Source organism: Mesoplodon mirus, assembly GCF_964341445.2.
Source record: "Mesoplodon mirus genome assembly, chromosome: 6".
Lineage (NCBI taxonomy): Eukaryota > Metazoa > Chordata > Mammalia > Artiodactyla > Ziphiidae > Mesoplodon > Mesoplodon mirus.
Window position 1 is genome coordinate 17,175,835 of NC_138982.1, and position 21,971 is coordinate 17,197,805.

A 21,971-nucleotide genomic window follows, 5' to 3' on the forward strand; every position below is an offset into this window, starting at 1 on the left:
TAATCAGATTGTTGAATTTATAAGTCCAGACCTTGTTTACACTGGGAAAATAATTTAGAACTGATTGAGATTATAGGCATCATTACTGGGAATACTAAAGAAAAAGTAATGTAACAAATAGCATGTTTGTTTTCTAGGAAATGTGATTTTAAAGTATCTGAAATAACCCTATTGTGAATAGGTCAGCAAGGTAGTCTATGAGAATAGTAATAAGTTTGCTAGAATACCTCCTTTTAGTTGAGTTCAGTACCAATATCAGTCTAAAAAATTTAAGTTTGAAGTTATTTATGGGAATGCTTCCCATGGGAAGCACAGATCCAACTGAGTTTTTCTCTTACTTTGATAGCCACGGTGATCAGCATCAACCTGAGTGGGTCCTTCTCAGAGCAGTGACAGCCCATCTTTCCTCTGGAATACCTTCATGCAGGTGAGCTATCCTGGTCAATACAGGTGGCAGACCTTTTCCAGTGGGTCCTTCCAGGTCCTTATGACTTTATGTCTCAGGGTTTCTAGGAAACAGAGAAGCTCTTTTAAGTTTTGGACAATGATTATGACAGGATTCAGTTAAATCAGGCACAGGATATAGTCTCAGACCCAAATTCATAGGCATGACAATTATAAGTTCAGAGGGAGAGATTCTGTTCTTGCCTGCAGGGGTCCCTCTAATTTTTAACAAAGCTAGAAGTAAAGCTCTAGGCCTTTTTAACATAGGAGGTTGCAAAATCTTTCCAAATGAGTTTTTTTGAGAGTTTTATATATTCATTCTACTTGTGCAGAGGAGTGAGGCTTATAGGAATCTGCAAATGTTTGTATAATTCCCAGACAACAGTAGAAATAAATGACTTCTATATCTAATATGCTCAGATGTGCCCAAAGTAGGAATTATGTGTATTAAGAAAGGCTTTACTGCTGCCTGGGCCATTCAAACATCATATCCACCATAACTAGACAGAATCTTTTTCCTTTTGCAGGCCTTAATTCTATGAAATTCAACTGACACCAGGTTTCTGGAAAGTTGATTAAGGAAAACTCCTTGCATTTATTTTGGAAGTGTCCTCAAAGAATTCTACTGAGAAGTAGCACAACTCTTTAATATTTTAAATAACTTCATCTTTTTATTAGGAGTAGTATAAGTCTAGCTCCTTTAAAATCCTTCTTTTAGAACATTTCTTGGCATCCCAATAATTCTGTTTGCCAGCTTTTTCTGCCTGTTAGTACTGAGTATACACTGTTACTCAATATACTAAATCTACCTTCAGGTATTCAACTTAACCACAAAAAAACAAAGCAAGTCTTACATATATGTGTAAAAACTTCTTAGATATGAAGAATTTTATAAGACTTTCCTAGTTTCCTCAAATTACAGCTCACTAAAATGAATAAAAAGTGAGAAAATTGTGAATTCGTAACATTCTTGAATGTCAAAACAAAAACAAACCAAAAAAAATTAAAACTAAAATAAAATTCCTCTTTTATTCAGATGACTTTGTTGACACAGCAGTATTAACCAAACTAATAGGGACTATGATATAGGAATTACTTTGTTAGGTAATTCCCATAGTCCAGTCACATTTCTTTGGGCCCCTTTTATAGTCCATTTGTCCATTTTATTTAGTGAAGCATATTTTTGAAAATGAACAAAAGTTTCTTATAGCATTAAAAATGGGACTTCTAAATTTGGAGACGGCCATAAGTTAATAGTCGCTTTTGAAACTCTGTCAGCACATTTATTGCCTTTAGAAATTTTGCCCTTCTGCCCTGTGAGTTCTACAATAAATCACTGACATCTGAGCAGGCAGTTGTAAAGCCTCTGATAAAGCAGCTATCAGTTTCCTATGGGGTATCTAAGATCCCACTGATATAAAAAAATCTCTCTTGGGGCTTCCCTGGTGGCACAGTGGTTGAGAGTCCGCCTGCCGATGCAGGGGACACGGGTTCGTGCCCCGGTCCGGGAGGATCCCACATGCCGCGGAGCGGCTGGGCCCGAGAGCCATGGCCGCTGGGCCTGCGCGTCCGGAGCCTGTGCTCCACAACGGGGGAGGCCACAACAGTGAGAGGCCCGCGTACCGCAAAAAACAAAAACAAACCACAAAAATTCTCTCTTCAAAAAACTTACCGCGGGGCTTCCCTGGTGGCGCAGTGGTTGAGAGTCCGCCTGCCGATGCAGGGCACACGGGTTCGTGCCCCAGTCCGGGAAGATCCCACATGCCGCGGAGCGGCTGGGCCCGAGAGCCACGGCCGCTGAGCCTGCGCGTCCGGAGCCTGTGCTCTGCAATGGGAGGGGCCACAACAGTGAGAGGCCCGCGTACCGCAAAAAAAAAAAAAAAAAAACTTACCACGAACCTCGGAGGAAGATGGCGGCGGGGGTGTCCGCGACGCGCGGGCGGCGGCTACCAAATTACCCGTGAAGGACCTGGGCGGCTCCGGGCTGGCGCCCCGCCGTGGGACGGACCAGGCTACGCTCCACCGGCTTCCTCCCGGCTTTCTACTGCTCCTATGGGGCTGGGACACCCGGAGGCCCTTTAAAAAAAATATTTCCCCTGTTTCATGGTAAACACCAAACATATATTTATTAATAGTATACGTATTCATTGTAAATGCAGAACCAAGAATTACAGCTCTCCTGCTATTAACTTAACTGCTTGTGACGACCAAAAAAACAAAACAAAATCCACCCCCCAAAAAAAACCTCTCCACACTTCCAAGTTTAATAAGAAATCACCCTAGCATAGCATCAAAGCCAGTTTCAGTTGTTCAAAGCCTCTTCATACCAAACCAGAGGACGAATTATCACGCAAGTTTTTCGTCAGATGTTTTGTCTACTCTGCAAATGTTGGAGTCTGTTGTGTACAATTCTGTACTAGTCCCATGAGTCGCTTTTTTTTTTTTTTTTTTTTGATGGTAAGCTGTTATTACTGACTACTAGATTGTAATACTCTGACTTATAGCTGACAACAGATGCCTCAAACATTTAGCAAGATTGCAATTTGTCTGGGAGGCCTTATGCCTCTGTGAAGGAAAGAATTGCAGCAAAGCCAAATTATCAATCTTGCATTGCTCTCTAGCTGTTGACACTACCAGCAAATCATCTACATATTGAGTAATTACAAATCCCTCTGGGGGTGGGACAAATCTCTTGCTCGCTTTTTGTTTTGTAAATAATTTTAAAAAATAGAGTCCCCGGGCCTCCCTGGTGGCGCAGTGGTTGGGAGTCCGCCTGCCGATGCAGGGGATACGGGTTCGTGCCCCGGTCTGGGAGGATCCCATATGCCGCGGAGCGGCTGGGCCCGTGAGCCATGGCCGCTGAGCCTGTGCGTCCGGAGCCTGTGCTCCGCAACGGGAGAGGCCACAACAGTGAGAGGCCCGCGTACAGCAAAAAAAAAAAAAAAAAAAAAAAAAATAGAGTCCCAAAAGCCTTTAGGAATCCTTTGCCGTAAATACTGGATACTGGATTCCTTTATAAGCAAAAGCAATAATAATTTAGATTTATCTGCGAGAGGGACAGAAAGTGAGAAATGCAGAACATAGATCAACTATTCAATACAAAGAAAAACCTTGCAAACAATGGTATTGAAGTCAGAACAGTTGCAGGGTTAGGAACCACACTGGTAATGGAACAACAAATTTATTTACTTCTCCAAAATTTTGTACTAAGCCATATAGTCATTGACCATCCATATAAAATTAACCTTCCTTCTTTATTGGAAGCGTGGGAGTATTACAGAAAGAGCATTCTTTTTAAACTACCCCTTATTTTTCTGATTCTCTTAGATCTGGTTCTAGGGCCAAAAGTGATGCATCAACCTGTTTCAGGGTGCTTTTCCCACATAGTGTCACACTGCTACTCTCTGCAGTATCCCTTTTCTTTCAGATGACACACAGTAAACAAATCAGGTGGCTTTTTCCCCATAGAAATCCACAGACATTCTGCCAGAGTACAGAATATGCTGGCTTTTAAGTTGCACAGCAGATCTCTTCCCAGGGGATACAGGAAGTAAGAAAATTTGCACTTCAATCAGAGGACCGATTTGTATGGGAACCTCGGAGGAAAAGGAACATGGTGGATCCAATATACCAATATCTTATATTGATCTATCACCAAATGGAAATGAGAAATTCTCAAGGAAATTGCAGAATAAGTAGCACCAGCATGAACATTTCACCAGTTTCTGTCTCTGAGATCCCTGAATTTGTCAATTTTAAGCCATTTGTCAATTATTTCCTAGCCTCTGGCCTTTCTTGCTTCCCTTGTTCACAAAATTCTTGCATCCTCCAAAGTAACTTTTTACAGTCCTTCCAACATCCCGTTTTCTTGCAATAATTACATAGTATCTCTTTGCTTTCATTCCCTTCATAGGTTGTCCAGAGTAGGGATTATTTCTTTTAGTAAAGAGTTCTGAGCAGCTGACATAGCAGTTTTTAATTTATTCCTTTCTTCTTTATCCCTCTCTAGGTTGTCCCCCAAGCTAAGTAGTCACTGTTAAGATTTAAACAGTAGTCTGTACTGTCCATCCTCCCACCTTTTCCCTAATTGGAGTTTGGATAATCAGTAAGAAAAGCAAGACAAAAGTGGTTAGGGCCAGAGGATGATTTTGATCCATCCTTGCATCCATACCAATAATTTCTGAGAAAACCTCAATAAAGCACTGATGGAAGTCAATGGGAGAATGCACCCATCTTCTGGATACACCACTGCAACTTCTCTGAGCTCACCTGTAGCAGAAAGCCTTCAAAGATCATTCATTAGCGACCCCTCCTCTGGGTCTCTAAAGTCTTTAGATCTTCCAGAGTAGTGTGGGTCGGTGGGGGCAGTAGACAGCTGGCTTCCCTTGGCCACCATACTTCTTTGATGTGGTGATCTTCTGGATGAGCTTGTGCCATCAAAGAACAAAGTCAGCTGGTGGCAGAATTCCATGCTTTGGCCAGTGCACATCTCCACCTGTGAGGCTGTAAACTGGACACAAGCTTCAGAGTACGTCTGCAAACTTCTAGGGCACTGGGAAAAGAGGTCTTTAAATAAGTAATATCAGCTGGCGACAAAGTCATGAGAACTACGTGGGTAGCTTCCAATGCTGGTGATCCAAATAGGAAGGTCTGGTTTTCCTATTAAGATTAGAAACATGTAAATTAGATGGCACTTTTGTTTCCTTCCTGTGTTGACATTCATCAGCTTAACACCTTGTTCATTTGCCTTTTGCAAGTGACCATGATATGCAGCTGATCTCAGAGAGACAGCAGTGAGTGGTCCTGAAGAGATATCTTATTTCCCTGACCAGGAATATGAACCTTGGTAGCCTGGATGAAAACCAGGAATCCTAACCGCTAGTCCACCAGGGGCTAGAGGCTAGAAGCAAAGTGGCCCTAGCTCTTTTCCCCGTTTAAAAGCAAGAATGTTTCATGGAGTCAAAAACTGTAAAAACAGGTGCAAAGTTTATTATTAGGGACACAGCATAACATGTGGGAGAGCACACAGAGAAACAGTTTGTTATTTAAGACAGAGTAAGGCAGAAAAACGCACCCAGAGAGAAGGGATATGGGCGCCCTCTCTAATGAGGAAGAGCGCAGTAAGTCAGAAGCTAGGCAGAAATACACACCCGGAGAGGAGTGCAGGTGTCCTAAATGAGGACCGTGGTAAACAGGTGATTTAAATTACTTATATAGGACAGTCCTTCCCCATCTTTGTTTACCTTTGGCCAATTATATTCTTTCTTTTTTCACAACTGACTGGTCCTGGGACCCTCCCCAACATGTGTATGCAACTCTTTGTTAAGATGGATTCCACTGCAAAGTCCACACATATTATGGGGTGGTGCCCCCTCCCTTTCTGACCCCCAAGGAGCCTTCCTGCACATGTGCAGACAGAGAAGTTTTCCTTGACCTCAAGAGTGGGCACCTTATCTCTCTTTTTTTTTAACATCTTTATTGGAGTATAATTGCTTTATAATGGTGTGTTAGTTGCTGCTGTATAACAAAGTGAATCAGCTATACATATACATATATCCCCATATCTCCACCCTCTCGCGTCTCCCTCCTACCATCCCTATCCCACCCCTCTAGGTGGTCACAGAGCACCAAGCTGATCTCCCTGTGCTATGCAGCTGCTTCCCACTATCTATCTATTTTGCATTTGGTAGTATATATAAGTCCATGCCACTCTCTCACTTCTTCCCAGCTTACCCTTCCCCCTCCCCATGTCCCCAAGTCCATTCTCTACGTCTGCTCCTGTCCGGCTCCCAGGTTCTTCAGAGCCTTTTTTTTTTTTTTTTTTTTTTAGATTCCATATAGATGTGTTAGCATACGGTATTTATTTTTCTCTTTCTGACTTACTTCACTCTGTATGACAGACTCTAGGTCCATCCACCTCACTATAAATAACTCAGTTTCATTTCTTTTTATGGCTGAGTAATATTCCATTGTATATATGTGCCACATCTTCTTTATCCATTCTTCTGTCGATGGACACTTAGGTTGCTTCCATGTCCTAGCTCTTCTAAATAGAGCTGCAATGAACATTGTGGTACATGACTCTTTTTGAATTATGGTTTTCTCAGGGTATAGGCCCAGTAGTGGGATTGCTGGGACATATGGTAGTTCCAACTTTAGTTTTTTAAGGAAACTCCATACTGTTCTCCATAGTGGCTATATCCATTTACATTCCCACCAACAGCGCAAGAGGGTTGGTTCCCTTTTCTCCACACCCTCTCCAGCATTTATTGTTTCTAGATTTTAGGATGATGGACATTCTGACTGGTGTGAGGTGATACCTCATTGTGGTTTTGAATTGCATTTCTCTAATGATTACTGATGTTGAGCATCCTTTCATGTGTTTGTTGGCAATCTGCATATCTTCTTTGGAGAAATGTCTATTTAGGTCTTCCCCCCATTTTTGGATTGGGTTGTTTGATTTTTTGATATTGAGCTGCATGAGCTGCTTGCAAATATTGAAGGTTAATCCTTTGTCAGTTTCTTCATTTGCAAATATTTTCTCCCATTCTGAGGGTTGTCTTTTCATCTTGTTTATGGTTTCCTTTGCTGTGCAAAAGCTTTTAAGTTTCATTAGGTCCCATTTTTTATCTTTGTTTTTATTTCCATTTCTCTAGGAAGTGGGTTAAAAAGGATCTTGCTGTGTGTATGTCATAGAGTGTTCTGCCTATGTTTTCCTCTAAGAGTTTTATAGTGTCTGGCCTTACATTTAAGTCTTTAATCCATTTTGAGTTTATTTTTGTATATGGTGTTATGGAATGTTGTAATTTCATTCTTTTACATGTAGCTGTCCAGTTTTCCCAGCACCACTTATTGAAGAGGCTGTCTTTTCTTCATTGTATATTCTTGCCTCCTTTATCAAAAATAAGGTGACCATGTGTGCATGGGTTTATCTCTGGGCTTTCTATCCTGTTCCATTGATCAATATTTCTGTTTTTGTTCTAGTACCATACTGTCTTGATTACTGTAGCTTTGTAGTATAGTCTGAAGTCAGGGAGCCTGATTCCTCCAGCTCCGTTTTTCTTTCTCAAGATTGCTTTGGCTCTTTGGGGTCTTTTTGTTTCCACACAAATTGTGACATTTTTTGTTCTAGTTCTGTGAAAAATGCCAGTGGTAGTTTGATAGGGATTGCATTGAATCTGTGGATTGCTTTGGGTAGTATAGTCATTTTCACAATGTTGATTCTTCCAATCCAAGAACATGGTATATCTCTCCATCTGTTGGTATCATCTTTAATTTCTTTTATCAGTGTCTTATAGTTTTCTGTGTAGAGGTCTTTTGTCTCCTTAGGTAGGTTTATTCCTAAGTATTTTATTCTTTTTATTGCAATGGTAAATGGAAGTGTTTCCTTAATTTCTCTTTCAGATTTTTCATCATTAGTGTATAGGAATGCAAGAGAGTTCTGTGCATTAATTTTGTATCCTGCAACTTTACCAAATTCATTGACTAGCTCTAGTAGTTTTCTGGTGGCATCTTTAGGATTTTCTATGTACAGTATCATGTCATCTGCAAATTGTGACAGTTTTACTTCTTCTTTTCCAATTTGTATTCTTTTTATTTCTTTTTCTTCTCTGATTGCCATGGTTAGGACTTCCAAAACTATGTTGGATAATAGTGGTGAGAGTGGACATCCTTGTCTTGTTCCTGATCTTAGAGGAGATGCTGAGGTGACCCAGCACTGGAGCCTATGGGCTCTTTCGTGGGGCTAATGGAGGACTCTAGGGGAGCTCACACCAAGGAGTACTTCCCAGAACTTCTGTTGCCTGTTTCCTTGTCCCCACAGTGAGCCACATCTGCCCCCCACCTCTGCAGAAGCCCCTCCAATACTAGCAGGTAGGTCTGGTTCAGTCTCCTATGGGGTCACTGCTCCTTCCCCCTGGGTCCTGATGTACACACTACTTTGTGTGTGCCCTCCAAGAGTGGAGCCTCGCTCTCCCCCAGTCCTGTCAAAGTCCTGCAATCAAATCCTGCTAGCCTTCAAAGTCTGATTCTCTGGGAATTCCTCCTCCCATTGCTGGACCCCCAAGTTGGGAAGCCTGACATGGGGCTCAGAACCTTCACTCCAGTGGGTGGACTTCTGTAGTGTAAGTGTTCTCCAGTCTGTGAGTCACCCACCCAGCAGTTATGGGATTTTATTTTACTGTGATTGTGCCCCTCCTACCGTCTCATTGTGGCTTCTCCTTTGTCTTTGGATGTGGGGTATCTTTTTTGGTTAGTTCTAGTGTCTTCCTTTCAATGATTGTTCAGCAGTTAGTTGTAATTCTGGTGTTCTTGCAAGAGGGAGTGAGCTCACGTCCTTCTACTATGCCATCTTGAACCTATCTCTCAACACAGAGTATCTCACCGCTTGTTCATTTATTTTGTTTTTTGAATTCAACATACGATTGGAATCATATGGTATTTGTCTTTCTCTATCTGAGTCATCTCACTTAACATAATATCTTCCAGATCCATCCATGTTGTCACAAATGGCAGGATCTTATTCTTTTTTTATGGCTTTTTTTTTTATGGCTGAGTGGTATATGTGTATATTTACCACATCTTCTTTATCCATTCATCCACTGATATACACTTAGATTGTTTCCATATCTTGGCTATTCTAAATAATGCCACAATGAAGATAAGGGTGCATATATCTTTTTGAATTAATGTTTTTGTATTTTTCAGATAAATACTCAGAAATAGAATAACTGGGTCCTATGGTAGTTTTATTCTTAATTTTTTGAGGACTCTCCATCTTCCACATATTTTATTCATAACTTTATGCCTCAGACTTTGAGCATCATTGGATCTGCTTGGTAATAAGGCCTGAGGGGCCTTATTTTTTTCAGTCAATTTACATATCTTCCAGGCTCAGACACTGTATTCATCATTCTAGGTCACCAGGATTTTATTCTGGTTGTGAATCTTTATCTGTGAATTTTATCTGGTTGTGAAGCCAAACAAGGTGATGAGAGTGAATCTTGGAAGAAAACTGACTTAAGTGAGGTTATTACATGATCTTCAAGAATTGGAAGATAAATTCTTCAGCCAGAGGATGAAGGAGGAGGGTGACTGCTGCAGACAAGGCAGGTTTTGTAGACCTTTGACATTTAAGTATTATTTAAGGAATCAGAGAATCCATACCAATGTTATCAACACAATACTCTGATCTCACTCTTCTTTCTCAAGTTCTTAGTTGCACATAAGAGGCCTGGAAGGACAGTGAATTTAACTGGCAAAGTTTGAGTTTAATTTTAAATACATTGGGCCTACACCTGTAAGAGATGCTGTTCTGTCAGGGCAGACAGAATTTCTGAATTTCTCATGGTGCCATGAGCTGGATATCTAATGGCTTAAATTTATATTTTTTTTCTTTCTTTAAATTTTCCATTGCAATCCTTACTTAAACTCCTTATTTTCACCAAAATATTTCATTGTCACTGTGATTTAATCTCCCAAATAGGCATTTCTGTATCCATCATAGTTCTGTAAGAAAAATAGCAGTTTTTCTGCTATGTATCTATCTATGTATTTATGTATCTATGTATCTCTATAGAAATAGATAAAGGATAGAAAATTAGGTGTACAGCAGCTTTCATATGGTTTGGGGATGAAAGGAAGCAGTAGCCTCAGTTGGCTGCCGCACTGAAGTGCTATGGTGTCTGTGAATCTAAGATATTTCTCCCTGGAGATACCATATCATTAGTTCCTGCTTTTTCATCTGGTCTGAAAACATCTGGTTTTTTTTTGGAGACTTGGTCTATTCACATTCAGTGGAGTTATTGATATCATTGGAATTTTGCCGTTTGATATCATTGCCATTTTGCTATTTGTTTTCTATATGGCTTGAGTAATTTTTTCTTCAATTACTTTTGAATGCCTTATTTTTATGAATCTTTATGTACTGGTTAAATCCTTTACTGATGATTTAAATATGCTTGTGTTCTTTTCGTGGTGGTTGCTCTATGAATATGCACCCTTATTTTATCACAACCTACTCTGTTTAATACTGACTAAATTACAGTAAAATATGGCAACTTTACTGCCTTTGCTGCGATATAGCTCAATTTATTTCTCTTCTTTCTAGCTGTCAGTGTTATATATTTTATATCTGTATATGTAATAAACAGAAGCTAGAAGAGAAAATATATAAGTACACACACACAAATAAGTTGAAAGTAAAAGGATGGAAAAAGATAAACCATGAAAACTATAACCATAAACATACTGAGTGGATCTAATAATATTAGACAAAATGGACTTTAAAACAAACATTGTTAGAGACATAGATATCCACACAGAGTCTTTTATATTTACCAATATGTTTACAATTTCCAGCACTCTTCATTCCTTCTTGTGGATTTATGTGATCATGTTGTATCATTTCCATTCAACCTGATGGATTTCCTTTAGTATTATTTGAAGGGTAAGGTTTTGCAAGCAACAAAGTCTGTCAGTTTCCATTTATCTAGTGATGACTTTATTGATCCTTTGACTTAACATTGAAGGATAGTTTTTCTGGATATAGAATCCTTGCCTGACAGTATATTTCCCCACCCCCCACCCCCAGCACTTTGTATGTCCTTCTACTGCCCTCTGGACTCCATTGTTTTTATTTTTTTGGCCACACCACGCAGCTTGCAAGATCTTAGTTCCCCGACCAGGGATCGAACTCACACCTAACCACGTGCCTAACTCGTGCCTAACCACTGGACTGCCAGGGAATTCCCTAGGCTCCATTGTTTTTGATGAAAAGTCAGCACTGTCCTTGAGAATAGACTTTGTTTTAGTCTCATGTGTAATTAGGTGACTAATTGCTTCTTTCTTTTGAGGGAGTACTAAATGACATAAACTACTATGAATTTTAAATATATTTTATCACTTCCTCCTCAAAAAAATCCTATGATGTAAAAATTTTTATAGTGATCCCAGTACACAGATGAAGAAACAAGGTAGAGAAATACTATTTAACTTACACAAAGTCAATTAACCTTAAAGACAGGACTTAAACCTTACCTTACATCTCTGGAACCCTTAGTCTTATTCACTCTGATAATTCATGACTGACTAGAAATCCAGTGGTAACCTTTGTGTCCTTGAGCTGTCATATTTTAATTTTATTAAAACACATTGGCGCTCTACATTGGTTTCCATGTACATCACTATATCACCTTTTCTCTCTAACTCTGTACTGAAGAGACCCTAACACGCTTTCTCTATCCTCTATTACACATAATTTCATTAGAACCACAGATTTATAACTAGAGTTATAACCATAACTAATCACCATGGAAACTGAGAGTATTATCACATATAAGACCTTTAGCTTAAAATGAAACTAGCATAGAGCTCTTACTTGGCTGGCATGACAACAGAATCCAGCAAGTCTAACAGACATCTGTTTTCATAGATTATAATTATACAAAACTGAAAAGAAAAGAAAATTAGTATGCTAGTTAAAATTGACAAATAACTTGATGGTTATTTTCTCGAGCAGAAACCCTACAATAATGTTTTTATATTTCCACAGAATGGAAAATTTACAGTAATAAACCCTACAGTTATGTTTTTATATTCCCTTAACTAAAACCTTGCTCTTCACTGAAATGCCCTGGAGAAGAAAAGATCTAACATTTAGATTCATTGTAGCTATAGACCAAGGGGCAGCAAAATCTGTCTCCAACCAATTGCTTCTGACTTACTTGGAGACCCATGGTTATCTGGAGAATTTGTACCTCATATTACATCAGCAGATTTTGTGAGTAAATTTTGCAAGCAACATCATGACGTTCACATTTTTTGGCTTCTCCTTTTGTTCTGCTTTAAAAGAATTGATTAAAGGGAAGGGTGGGTGGGAGGGGTAGATTGGGAGTTTGGGACTGACATGTACACACTGCTATATTTAAAATAGATAACCAACAAGGACCTACTGTATATCACAGGGAGCTCTGCTCAATATTCTGTAATAACCTAAATGGGAAAAGAATTTGAAAAAGAATAGATACATGTATATGTATAACTGAATCACTTTGCTGTACACCTGAAAGTAACACAACATTGTTAATCAACTGTATGCTAACACAAAATAAAAAATTTTTAAAAGGAATGCGTGGAAAAAAGGCTGATATAATTTTGACAAATGGGTATACAAATGCTTGTATTATCAGGGTCCAGATAGGAAATTGAAATGATGCTAAGTATACCAAACAGAAAGAATTTGATTTGGATAGTTGATTATACAGGCATCAGAAGTTAAAAAAAACAAAAAACAATGAATCCCAGAGATTTGTAACTACGTGAAGCAACTAGCACTCCTAGGACTGGGTGAACAAAAGGGAAAAGGTAGTGACAGAGGAGCATAGAAACTACATCATGAGGAGAAAATCACTGTATCTTCTAACCTTTTAGCATATTATGTTTATATACCTCTCCCAGATAATTTTGAGGAGCCATAGAGAATAATATGAACACAGGTGAAAACTATAGCACATGTGGTAAGTTTAGAATTTTATGAATTCAGATGTGTGTATGCAAGCATTTGATCTGGAGAAGTAAGTTCCAGGATTTGGCTCTTTTGTTTGATTGATTGATTGATTGATTGATTGATTCACTTTTTAAAAATAAGTTCTGCATCTTTTGTCTATATAATGTTTAGAAACTTCTCCTTGTTTGTTTGCTTTCTAGTTTATATATCAGAATCATGTTTTTAAAAATCAAGAAAAACAAGCCAGGAGGCATTTGAGCAGGTTTTAATAAAAAATGTTTTGTTTAGGTAGCATTAATGTCAAGAGAGTGGCAGTTGTTTGAAATTCTTTTCTTAGATGTTGTCTGGTATTTAACTTCATCAACAAATTAGAGATCATCTGACTCTGAGTTAGTTATAGACTGTTATGCCATCATTTGGGGATCCAGAGTACAGACCAACGACATGTAAGGAAGGTCTCAAGGAAATGCTCTATAAGCAGGCTGGTTGGCATGTGCCCAGGGTTAACCATGAGAGATATGATATTCAGAAATGGAAGGAGAGGAGGACCCTAGGATATCATGGCAACTGACTGCCTGCCAAAGCAACTCTGATGCTGGCCTGCAAAAAAGGTGTGGCTCTGTCTGGCTCCTTGGGGATGTTTTCCTATTACTTCTTTGATTATTTTATTCCTTCATTAAAAAAAACTCTTTCTAGAGATGATCTATTATCTCTCTTTTATTCGATAATTGAACTCTGTTAAATTCTACCAGGCAAATAAGGAGTCTGCCCCCACAGAGCTTACATTCTAGTGGTGGAGTAAAATAACAAATTAGTATCAAACTAACGAATAAATGAATAATTTAAGATCATGAGAAGTGCTTTGAGGGAGATAAACAGGAGGAAGAGAGAGTGATTAGGGCAGATGGCAGGGACAGGGCTGTATGGTCAGAGAGAGCCTCTCTGAAGAGGAAACATCTGCTTAGAGACCAAAATAATGAAAAGGAAATAGCCGCCCTGAGTGTTGAGGAAAGAGTTTTCCAGCAGGGCCAGTAACAAGAGCAAAATTCCCTGCTGCAAAATATCAACAAGTCCAAGAAATCATATGAGACATCTGGGATTGATGGGGAAGCTGTAATTTAGTTCGAAGATGTTAGATTAACAGTGGTCCGTGGGCAATGGCAGCAAGTTTTGCTTTCATTCTATGTGCAATGCAGAGCTACCGAAGAGTTTCAAGAAGCAGAACATGTTTTTTCTCATATTTGTTTTTTGCTCTACAATTTATGAAGTCCTTGATTATTTTTTCTTTGAGTCCTGCAATTAATTACTTTTTAAACATTGGCCTTAAAGGGATTTAGTTGTGAAACGAATAAGCAAGAGGGTGATAGATTGAAGGGAGAGTAAAGTGAGATCATTTAATTTTAATTTTTTTGTAATATGGGGGAGACCTGACAAACTTCATAAACTGAAAAAAAATAAAGTTAATTAATAGCAGTATGTTAGAGAAATAGATGGACTGTAAGAGTTGACCAATGGAGGAACATCCCAGAGGAAATAAGAGGGAAGAAGATTCAGAGCATTGGCAAAAGTGTTAGATGCGGATAAAAGGATTAGAAGTGCTTACAGAGAGCATCGAGGCTTCCTCCTAGACAAGAGAAAAAGAGGCAAAGTCAAGGCTTAGCTAGATACGTTTTTAGGATAGTAATGCAGATGTAAGCAGTAAATGAGGGCATTCCAGCTTTGTGTTTTAAGGGAATGTAGTTCTATCCCACTTATTTTCAGACATTTTGCTATTGTCCGTGCAGATTTAGGTGGTCCTTCTATAGTACCACAATTCTGTTTATATTTCCTTGGCTCACATACCTAATAGGACATTCGTCAATTCAGTGACTTGTGTTTTCATGTTTAAATATCCAACACCTAACACAGAGCCAAATCAATATCTCTTCCTGTAAGGGAGTTGGGATAGTCTTTTGGAGAATGAGGCTGGTTTAGAACAGCCTATGACCAATGCAGGACAAAAGATAAAAGAAACAGAGCAATTAAGAATTTCGCTGAGAAACTCCAGTTCTACTGAATTTGGAAGAGTGCTTTCTTACAGATAAGTCCAGGATTAAATTTGTCTCCCTAGTATTTCAGTGTGGAACAGATGGAGAACTACCAGAATATAAAGTAAGTGCAGGGACTTCCTTGGTGGCGCAGTGGTTAAGAATCTGCCTGCCAACACAGGGGACATGGGTTCGATTACTGGTCTGGGAAGATCCCACATGCTGCGGAGCAACTAAGCCCGGGCACCACAACTACTGAGCCTGTGCTCTAGAGCCTGCGTGCCACAACTACTGAAGCCCGCGCACCTAGAGCCCATGCTCTGCAACAAGAGAAGCCCACGCACCACAATGCTGCTAGCCACAACTGGAGAAAACCTGTGCACAGCAGTGAAGACCCAACGCAGCCAAAAATAAAATAAAACTATGTTTATTAAAAAAAAAAAAGTACAGTAGGATTTTTGTGAAGGAAACACCCTTCTCTTCATTTGTTCATTCTCACTAATATCCTGCTTCTATTCCTTTCATTTCAGCCTCACAAAATTATGACCAGCTGTCAAGATGAACAGCAGACAGACTTGATGCTAATATCATATCAACCAACCAAGAGCTGTGTGGATTTGTTTTCTGACCAGTTGCCTTACATACCAAGATTCTCTCAGCTTTATGGCTGATGCATGATTATGCCAAAAATAAATGTTTCTTAGATAAGATTGAGTAGGTGATAGAAAGTGAAGGCTAGGCCTATGCTGATCAGAGTCAAGAAAAAGAAATGTATATGTGTGTATGTTATTCAGGCAGAAAGGAAGACCTAAAAGTAAATGATTTCATTTCTCAGTGATAATGGGTATCATTTAAAATATGTCAGATCTTACTTTAGGAGACAGAAATCCCAAGATCACATGGCTAGTAAGTGGCAAGGCTGGAAATCAACCCCAGACAGCCCCGCCTCAAAGCCTGTCCTATCATTTACTTAATGATATTGGAGGCTATTCTTCCCTTCCTTAGGGAGGGTGGTTGGGAGAGAAGCGATAAGTATAAAACTGTTAACTTCCTAGGTCACCTTAGGCAAGTCTCAAGGTTCCTGGATCTGCCCCAAAGCTCCACAGCTCCACTGGGGATAGTGTATCATGTAAATCACCAAGAATTAATTATGCATAGTTGTTTACCATATAAACCAATCAACACCTTCATTCAGAACATATTTCTGATGTACCTCAATAGTGCAAACAACATTTAACGCTCTGCAAAATAATCACTACAGATAATAACATGTATTCTTCCTAGCGAACCGGGCTCAGGTGGGTTCTTATCCCAAGTGAATGTGCTGGGGGGAGGAGCAGAAGAGTGTTTAGCTGCACAAATACCCAGGTATTTAGATACTCATCAGACTCCAAAGGGGGCATGAGACACAGGAGCCAGGAGCCAGAAAAAAAGGACTTAGATTTCCTCAGTGCTCTGAGCATTTTAACCTGGACTTGAGGAGAATCTGCCTGGCAACCTATCAAAAAGAAGCAGTGGGGGAAAAGCCAAGCTGCTGTGGTTGGTGGATTTAGAACATTTTAGCTCAAACATGGCAAATCTTTGTTTCCAAATGCTAGGAAATCACCCAATATTATTGATTGTGCCACATAATTTATAACTACCCTCCTAGTCTTTAAACCTTTACATATTTTGGCATGCCTCTTTTAAGTTTCTTTTTTAATATCATTTTTTAAAGTGGAGTCTAATCTTGGTAGGCATTACTCTAGATAGGAATGTTCTCCCAGGACTGGTATTCACTTCTTTCTCTTGATTAGGGTTGGAATTATTTCTAATTGTATTTTTAAAATTCTCAGCTCTCCCTTTTCCCTAGGCTCTAGGCTAGGGTATCATTATAAAATAAAATCATAACCCTTTTTGGAAAGCCTAAGAGCCCTTAAAACTTAAATCTGTTATAAAAGATTGTAGAATTCTGACAGGAGGCTGAGGGTGGGTTAGGGAAGCATCTCATCTGTCAGTTTCTAGAAAACAGTAGTGGTTTTGTTGTTTTTTTTTTTAGTACATTTGAGGCTCTGAAGAAGATGAGGTGCCTGCATAAGAAGAATGAATGTTTCATTGTGGAGCTGTTTTCCCTCAGAGAACATCTGTTGACACCATTCAGAGGGTGTATCTGAGTGAGCGATCTCTCTTGCAAGAAAAATCCTAGATGACTGTCAGAGAAACATACACTCCATTTTGTCTCCTAGCGATATGATGTCACTCTTCTTTTTCAAGCTGAGGTCTCAGATTATCAAAAGGCCTCGACTCCCATAAATTCTCAGGAGATGACTCACTCTGGAGGGAGCCCCAGTATTATGCCTGTGGTATAACCCAGCAAACTTGCAGTCTTGGAGAGACATGTTCTCACTGCTGTCAGGATAAGCCAGGCATACAAGCTGAGATCATGTCATCCAAAAACTTAGTGTTACTAAAGCTAAAAGCTCTATCCTTCTGATCCTAACAAATTATGCTGCCTGGAAATGAAATCTCTTCCCTAAAAAGTGGCTGAGTCTATGCAATGATCTTGATCAACTTTTGTCATAGGCTTTAAAATTCTATGCCGGTAAAAGACCTGAAGTTTAGAATATACATTTCCTCTTTTTCAAATGCTTCTCCCTAACTTATGAGGAATGGGGATCAGTTCAGCAGGGGGTTGATATGTGGGTTGGCTTTTCAGCTATGAACAGTTCTAATTTCAGTTGCTCTTTCATTCTCTTTATCCTTAGGTTGAGATGCATGGTGTCTGTTTAGAGATCTAACCACTATTTTTCAACTTTTAAAATCTTTATTCTATGAATTAAATACCAAATTTAAACGTGTGTATTTTTAAAATCTCAAACAAAAGAATAGGCAGTGAGTGTAAATTGTGACTATTTGGAGTGTAGGATACATTATACCTGGGCTAGATCTCAGGCAGTAATTTGGAATTAGAGACGGGGGCTAAGTGAATAGGAAACTTCATATTTTATCTATCGTAATTTAAATGAAATACCTCACTTGGATATATTTAAGTATGTAGGCTGTTGGATAACTTCCATGTTTAAATCTAGTTGAATTTAGAAGTAATATAGCTGAACATATTAGCTAAATCTCACTTATTTATAATGGATCAAAACATTGACTACAGTGAAGCTCTTTCCTTCATTCTAACCATGCATTCATTCTTCATGAACATTCAGTTAATTATTAAGGATTAATGCAGACGTGAACTTTTCCTTCTTGTGCCAAAGAATGGTTTTCAATATGTTAGTCTTATAATAGTTACACAGTAGTTATCATTTTTAGATAGACGAGCACACAAATATACTTCCCTGAAAAAAAAAATTGATTCTGTTAGAAAATATTTTTCCCAACTAATCAAATTACCTTCAAGTAAATATAGAGGGGTGTTTAAAAGTTTCAATCAAGGGACTTCCCTCATGGTCCAGTGATTAGGACCTGGTGCTTTCATTGCCGTTGCCCGGGGTTCAGTCCCTGGAGGGGGAACTAAGATACCACTAAGCTGTGCAGCATGGCCTAAATAAATAAATAAATAAAAGTTTCAGTCAAACTATGAAGTTGAAATAAGAATAAGATGAATACAAGAGTACCCAAGCCATTTCTTTTAAAAATATTAATCTGTATAATTGGTATGAAAACAAATAAGACATTAGTTATGAATAATATTTTTCCATATTTTAAAATAAAATATCAAAAAGAAAATTAATTAGTGGAAAATCATGGAATGAAAATTTATTCCTCCAGCATAATTTGTGACTTCAACACAGTCCTTCTATCTATCTCTTAGAAGAAAATAAGAGATAAACTGGATATGGTCAATCAAATGAATTGAGATTTTTAGTGCTCAATCAGTTTTTCAATATTTGCAAAGAGATTGTGAAATTGTTTTCACGGTCAGAAGACAACAATATAAAATTCAGTAAAAAGAAATTAAAACCAGGTCCGTTCAGTCTGAAAGTAACTTTTAACCAGAAAAAGAGGCTACATATTATTTTCTTTCATTTGTTCTTAGTCTGCCCCCTTGTGGTCTCCAGAAAGCTGTTACCCAGCACAAGCTAAAATAGCAAAGTTTATAAAAGTCTTATTATATACATATCCAATAAGATCAAGTTTTAATATCCCTTAAAGTGGTTTAGAAAAATGTCTCATCCTGCTTTCGTTTAGCATACAAAAAATATTTAAAATTAGAAATACATGCCTCGGGGCTTCCCTGGTGGCTCAGTGGTTAAGAATCCGCCTGCCAATGCAGGGGACAGGTTTGAGCCCTGGTCTGGGAAGATCCCACATGCCGCGGAGCAACTAAGCCCGTGAAACACAACTACTGAGCCTGCACTCTAGAGCCCGCTAGCCACGGCTACTGAGCCCACATGCCACAACTACTGAAGCCCGTGCCCCTAAAGCCCGTGCTCCGCATCAAGAGACGCAGTGAGAAGCCGGCGCACCACAACGAAGAGTAGCCCCCACTCGCTGCAACTAGAGAAAGCCCATGCTCAGCCACGAAAACCCAATGCAGCCAAGAATAAATAAATAAAATAAATACATTTATTAAAAAAAAAGAAATACATGCCTCAAAACCTACATCTTTGAATAAATTGAAGATATTTCCTTTAATTCTTAAAATTACTTTTTAAGAACGAAAATAGTATATAAACAATATATAATCAATAATTTTAAGATTTTTATTTTAACAAACTCTATAGAAATTGGATCTTTGAAGCAATTGTCAAAAAATACTATATGAGGCCCGGGAGGAAGATGGCGGAAGAGTAAGACGCGGAGATCACCTTCCTCCCCACAGATACATCAGAAATTCATCTACACGTGGAACAACTCCTACAGAACACCTACTGAACGCTGACAGAAGACCTCAGACCCCCCAAAAGGCAAGAAACTCCCCACATACCTGGGTAGGACAAAAGAAAAAAGAATAAACAGAGACAAAAGGATAGGGACGGGACCTGCACCCGTGGGAGGGAGCCGTGAAGGAGGAAAGGTTTCCACACACTAGAAGCCCCTTCGCGGGCGGAGACTGCGGGTGGCGGAGGGGGAAAGCTTCGGAGTAGCGGAGGAGAGCACAGCAACAGGGGCGTGGAGGGCAAAGCGGAGAGATTCCGGCACAGAGGACCGGTGCTCTGCTCGGCCACCGGGGTGGGCGGGGCTGGGAGCTGTTATCGGGTTTCAGTCGGAGCGCAGGGAGAGGACTGGGGTTGGCGGCAGGAAGAGAGCCTGAAGGGGTTAGTGCAACACGGCTAGCCCGGAGGGAGTCCGGGGAAAAAGTCTAGAGCTGCCGAAGAGGCAAGAGACTTTTTCTTCCCTTTTGTTTCCTGGTGCGCGAGGAGAGGGCATTAAGAGGGCTGCTTGGGGAAGCGCCGGAGACGGGTGCGAGCCGCGGCTAAAGGCGCGGACCCCGGAGACGGGCGTGGGACGCTGGGGCTGCTGCTGCCGCTGCCGCGGGGCCTGGGTGCGAGCACAGGTCACTGTCCGCCCCGCCTTCCGGGGGGCCTGTGCACCCTGCCACTGCCAGGGTCCCGGGACCCGGGGAGGGCTTTCCCGGGAAAGCGCACGGAGCGCCTCGGTCTGCTGCAACGTCACACCGGCCTCTGCCGCCGCAGGCCCGCCCCGCACTGCGCGCCCCTCCCTCCCCTCTGCCTGAGTGAGCCAGAGCCCCCGAATCAGCGGCTCCTTTAAACCCGTCCTGTCCGAGCGAAGAACGGACGCCCTCCGGCGACCTACACGCAGAGGCGGGGCCAGGTCCAAGGCTGAGACCCGGGAGCTGTGAGAGCAGAGAAGAGACAGGGAAATCTCTCTGTGCAGCCTCGGAGGCAGCGGATTAAAGCTCCACGGTCCACTTGATGTGCCCTGCGTCTGTGGAGTGCATGAATGGACAGCGAATCATCCCAAATTGAGGAAGTGGACTTTGAGGACAAGATTTAAGACTTTCCCCCCTTTTCCTCTTTTTACAACGAACTATCCCAAATTAAGGAGGTGGACTTAGAGAGCAAGATTTCAGACTTTCCCCCCTTTTCCTCTTTTTACAACTAATTATCCCAAATTGAGGAGCTGGACTTGGAGAGCAAGATTTTTGATTTTTCCCCCTGCTCTCTTTTTGTGAATGTGTATGTGTATTCTTCTGTGTAAGATTCTCTCTGTATAGCTTTGCTTCCACCATATGTCCCAGGGTTCTATCTGTCTGTTTCTTTTTCAATAATTACTTGTTAATTTTAATAACGCTACTATATTTCATACTTTATTCTATTTTACTTTACCTGCTCTTTTTTTCCTACCTTCCCTTCCTCCCTCCCTCCCTCCGCCCCTCCTTTCCTTCTCTCTCTTTCTTTCCTTCCTCCCTCCCTCCCTCCCTTCTTCCTTTCACTCTTTCCGTCCTTCCTCCCTCCCTCCCTCCCTCCTTCCTTCCTTTCTTTCCTTCTTCCTTTCTTTCCTTCTTCCTTTCTTTCTCTCTCTCTCTCTTTCTTCTACTAATTCTTTCTTTCTACTTTTTCTCCCTTTTATTCTGAGCCGAGTAGATGAAAGGCTCTTGGTGCTGCAGCCAGGAGTCAGTGCTGTGCCTCTGAAGTGGGAGTGCCAACTTCAGGACACGGGTCCACAAGAGACCTCCCAGCTCGACATAATATCAAGCGGTGAAAATCTCCCAGAGATCTCCATCTCAACACCAGCACCCAGCTTCAGTCAATGACCAGCAAGCTACAGTGCTGGTCACCCTATGCCAAGCAACTAGCAAGGCAGGAACACAACCCCACCCATTAGCAGAGAGGCTGCCTAATATCATAATAATGCCACAGGCACCCCAAAACACACCACCAGACGTGGACCTGTCCACCAGAAAGACAAGATCGAGCCTCAACCACCAGAACACAGGCACTAGTCCCCCCCACCAGGAAGCCTACACAACCTACTGAAACAACCTTAGCCACTGGGGACAGACACCAAAAACAACGGGAACTACGAATCTGCAGCCT

At 40.5% G+C, this 21,971-nt stretch overlaps 1 long non-coding RNA gene across 2 annotated transcripts in view; it reads left to right on the forward strand.

Annotated features, from left to right (window-relative positions):
- LOC309806659 overlaps positions 1-17,323 on the forward strand; it is a 31,050-nt gene extending 13,727 nt beyond the window's left edge. The window contains exons 3-4 of one of the 2 annotated variants that reach the window (XR_014294416.1): positions 347-427; positions 17,015-17,323. This is a non-coding gene — a long non-coding RNA (uncharacterized lncRNA). Of the gene's footprint in view, positions 1-346; positions 428-15,506; positions 15,817-17,014 lie in introns of those variants that run through there. The other variant, XR_014294417.1, reaches the window with a different exon arrangement.
- The last annotated feature ends 4,648 nt before the right edge of the window (positions 17,324-21,971 follow it).